We start from the raw sequence: 4,877 nt of genomic DNA, 5'->3' as shown, positions 1-4,877 counted from the left end.
AGAAAAATATTCCTTAAAAAGATCTGTCTTTCTTTGTTACATGAAACTAATCATACTTTTCTACATGTAAATTGCTAACAATATTTTGCTCTTATAAGATTGACACCATAATAAACATTCTATGTACAAAGTTTGTAAACATACTGCTTATCTCTAGAAGGTAGATTTATAGAAATGAAATTAATAAATGAAAATGCATATATATTCTTGACTCTTGACAATAGTTTGACAAATTGCTTTCAAGATGTTTCTGATATTTACACTTTCACCTATAGAGAATGACACAATTCATCAGAACCAAATCTGGCCAAATTTAATTGAATAGTTTTATTAATTGTTAGGCCAAAAAACAAACCCCAATATTGCACTATTCTTTTTTGTTTTAAAGATTTTATTTATTATTTATTTATTTAATTTATTTATTTTTGGTTGCTTTGGGTATTAGTTCAAGCATACGGGATCTTTGTTGAGGTGTATGCTATCTTTCATTGCAGTGCACAGGCTTCGCTCTAGTTGTGGCATGCAGGTTTTCTCTTCTCTAGTTGTGGCACGCAGGCTCTAGGGCATGTGAGCCCTGTATTTGTGGCACTCAGGCTCTCTAGTTAAGGTGCTCAAGCTCAGTAGTTGTGGTGCATGGGCTTAGTTGCCCTGTGGCATGTGGGATCTTAGTTCCCTGACCGGGGATCCAACCCACATCCGTCCACTGCATTGTAAGGCAGATTCTTTAGCCCTGGACCATCAGGGAAGTCCCGTTAAATTTTCTCTTTATTGTTAGGGTGAAAGTATCTTCATTCAATGTTTGTGTATTGAAGAGTTATGGTCTTGCCTATATAAATTTTTGTTAAATTTTTTGTATATTTAAATGGAATGGTGAATGTCTTACTTATTGGTTTTTAAGTCTTTAAGCATAAATGATAATAATTCTTTGTCTTTTTTTTTTCAATACAAGAAAACTTAAATTTGTTTGGTTTAATTTCTTAAAACTACTAAGACAAAGCACTAGCTTGTATTTTTATTTACAGCATACTCCATACTGCTAGGTAATCTATCCCAAATCCAAAAAATGAAGCTGTCCAAAACCAAAGGTTCTGCAAAATCATGATTTAACAGTGTGCTCAGCTTGTTTTCAAGCTAAAATGAAGCCTGAAAGGATAAAAGCATTGTAACTCCCAGAATAAGGGAACTCTGCAAGCCCAATAATATCCAAAAGCATTTATGAAAAGAGGAAAAAATAAAAAGACTTGCATACATACACAATAGTGATTTCTTCAGCCGAATACAAATGGCAGCAAATTGCTACTTAAAGATGAAACAGATAAGCCAATTTTTTTTTTGAAGGAGGTAGATCTAGAGTCAATCATATCTTGCCAGTATCATTTTCAAGCCCTCACTTGTCTATTTCCACTGTTGCCCATAAGTATCCTGATAAAATTCCTGGTTGTCATTATTGTAACCATAGTTACCAGAATAGTCACCACTTTGCTGAAGCGGCTGTTGAGCGATGGGCTGGGAACCCCAGTTCTGTTGGTTGTTGGTCTGACGGCACTTGGAATCAGGCTGGTTGTACCCATCTGCCTTTCTCTTGCCCCCACGGTTGCCCCGAGATCCACGGGAAACACGGCATCTCCGCTATTGTGCAGGACTCCCTCTGCCACCCCTAGAGCCTCTTGGTGGTCCCAAAAGTGGTCCCCTTTGTGAATAGCCAGCTCTACCTCTTGGAGGTGGTGCTCTCCGCCCCCTTGGTGGTGCTGGAGCACCTCGTCCTCCCCTTCCTCCTCCTCTTCCTCTTACTGCACAGCCATCATCACAGCCATCGTAGGGATCTTCATAGCCTCCACTATAGTCGTGATAATCATAGCCATAGTAATCATCATAGTAATCTTCATAGTCATAGTAATCTGGAGGGTAGCCATATCCACCTGTCCCCCCACCATGACCCCGACCTCTAATTGGAGGTGGCATACAAGGAGGAGGGTGATATTAATAAGCTTCATAACGCAGTGCTTCTGGAGGCTTGTCTAGCAGCTTGGCGCTCTTTCCTTTTCTTGTCTGGTGGCTTGGCTAAGACTCAATTTCTTCCCCTTCTATTTCTTTGCTATTCATTTCATCCATGGCCTTAACAGCTGCTCCTCTGTCTTTGAAATGAACAAATGTATAATCTTTCAACTTCTTTACTCTTTCAAGTTTTCCGAATTCAGAAAACGACTTTTCCAATATTTCTTCTGTCACTGTAGTAGCCAAGTTTCTCACAAATAAAACTTTCACCTTAGCCATGACTTCTGGATCTGGTTCTTCCACAGGGTCAGCCCATTCAACTGTAACTATATTTCCCCATACTTTTACTTTTCCACTCATCAGCCGGCGTCTGGCTTGTGCTGCTGACTTGTGATCCTCATACTCAAGGAAGCAGAACCCCCGATTATTTTTGTTATCAGGTTGATGATAGAGAATAACGTCCACCAAACCCTCTGTAACTTTACTGAATTCTTCCAGAATGTTTTCTTTAGTTTTATTCTTCGGAATTGATCCAACAAAAAGCCTGTTGTTTGCCACAGAAATGCACGCTCCAAGGTGTTTACCAGGGCGAATTTCATAGCTGTCACACAGTTTAACAGGTTCCTGTGCAGCTTCCTTTCCACAGAAGGTGATAAATGCATACCCTCTGTTCTGACCAGACAGTGGATCCATCATCGTAAGATGTAGATCCCAAATGGGACCAGCCTTTTCAAAAAGTGGCACCAACTCATCCTCATATAAATCTCTTGGTATTTTACCTACAAAGACTTCTGTTCCAATTCCAGGTTGCATGCCAGAGTACACACTGTCTGGTGGAGGACCACGGTAATTCCTCTGTCCTGTGGTTACATCCAGGGTATAACCAGTCCTCTCAAGCAAGGCCTTGATCTTTGCTTCATTGGGTCCCTTTGTAGACTCTTGCACCTTGCTCCCCTGTTTCTCCCTTTGCCTGTAGGTCTTCATAACTCCACATAAAAATGAACTTTTGTTCTGAACATGTGAAAAGTCACTTTCCTTGAACTGCTGTAGTACAGACAGAGGTCCTTCTTCATTAAATTTCCTGAGAGCATCAATGGCTCTTTCATCAAGATCGACATAAGCTACCAATCCTGTCTGAAATATTTCATCAAGTCTTTCTGCCACCTTCTGTGGGAGTCCTGCATCTATCAGTGTCTTGTAGTGCTCTGTGTGAGTTACACTGGAAGTATCCATTGGTTCTTCCTTTTCTTTTAACTGTACCGCATTACCATTCACCTGATTAGCCATTTTATTATGCTGCAGGGCAGAGCTGGGGCCAGTGGCTGGGCCTGTGAGAATCAGCACGAGGCGCTTTGAAAACGACTAGAAATGGCGCGCACGCCACCCCCTTCCCCCCTCATGGACAGAGACTCGATCCCCTCTTTGTCTTTTTAATTTGTTGTAAATATATTTCCAATTTTTTTTTTTTTCTTGCGGTACACGGGCCTCTCACTGCTGTGGCCTCTCCCACTGCGGAGCACAGGCTCCGGACGCGCAGGCTCAGCGGCCATGGCTCATGGGCCCAGCCACTCTGCGGCATGTGGGATCTTCCCAGACTGGGCACGAACCCGTGTCCCCTGCATCGGCAGGTGGACTCTCAACCACTGTGCCACCAGGGAAGCCCTCCAATTTTTTTCTATTTTTAGCTTTTCCTTAGGGTTACATGAAGTATAAAAATCTTATATATTGATATCTAACTGTACTTTTCCCATTACTTTTATACCTTAGCAATTCCTTCTCCATCCTGGGATTAAGTAACATAATTGCATAATTGTCCTGAGTTTAATGGAAAAATTATTTTATGCATGACTATAATACAAATATTTAACTTACTTTTTAAAAAAGGTAGTTGATTTTCACATGATGATTTATTGAACCATTGATCACTTTCCATGTCTTTGAAATGCTTTCATTATCATATTGTTGGTTGAAACACAAACACACTGAAAAACATTTACTTTAGAATCATAAATGTTTTTTCTTTAATAATTCCATAAGTATATCCCCAAGTAACTTCCATTTTTAATTATTGTAGCTTTATGTTTTAATATAATTATAAAGTAAGTACGCCTCGACTAATGCATATTTTCAAGTATGTCTTACTATTCTCATCTATTTATTCTTCTAGATTAATCTTAGAAAAATTTTACAAGTTTTAGAGCATTTCATTGGAATTTGTACTAACCACATAAACTAATTTGAAGGAATTGCTATCTCTTCCAGTTATTATACACCTTCCAGGAACAAAGGGACACAGGAATATTAATATATGCATATGTATTTATATATTTTATACAAAATTTATTGAGTGCTTCTTTTACCTTCCTCTGTAAGTTTCTGTGGTTTAATCATAAGTTTACATAGGTTCTAAGAATTTAATGTGTTTTGGACTGCTGTGGAATCATATTCTTTTCTTTATTAATAGGTTTAATAGGTTCTGGATTCTTATTGATAACTTATAGGAAAGCTATTGATTTTTCTGTACTTATCAGCTATTCTGTCATTTTGTAAAATGCCATTAGTTCTCAATATGTCAGTGATTTCCATGGAATTACTAGGTATATTATCACATTATTTTCAAATGACAGAGTTTTTTTGTCTCATTCTACCTGATAAATATTATCTCCATTTAATGGATTAATACATTGACTAGAAGTTACAAAAATATTGAACAATTAACAAATGGTAGGTATTGTAGTCATGTTTCTGTCTCTAATAGGAATTGTTAAAATTTTTTCTCCATTTATTATTTAACTATAACTGGAATTTTTATCATTTTTTGTTAAGAGAGCAATATTTTTCTTAGTTTACTGGGTCCTGAATACTGATTTTGCTTGTTTGGA

General features: G+C 38.1%; 1 pseudogene; it reads right to left on the bottom strand.

Moving 5' to 3' along the window:
* Nucleotides 1–1,395: 1,395 nt before the first annotated feature.
* Nucleotides 1,396–3,282, bottom strand: LOC136118160 (heterogeneous nuclear ribonucleoprotein R pseudogene; annotated as a pseudogene).
* Between the last annotated feature and the right edge of the window lie 1,595 nt (nucleotides 3,283–4,877).

This window comes from Phocoena phocoena, chromosome 2 (assembly GCF_963924675.1).
Source record: "Phocoena phocoena chromosome 2, mPhoPho1.1, whole genome shotgun sequence".
Classification (NCBI taxonomy): Eukaryota; Metazoa; Chordata; class Mammalia; order Artiodactyla; family Phocoenidae; genus Phocoena; species Phocoena phocoena.
The sequence above is the reverse complement of the archived record's forward strand: the minus strand, read 5'-3'. Positions and strand labels throughout refer to the sequence as shown.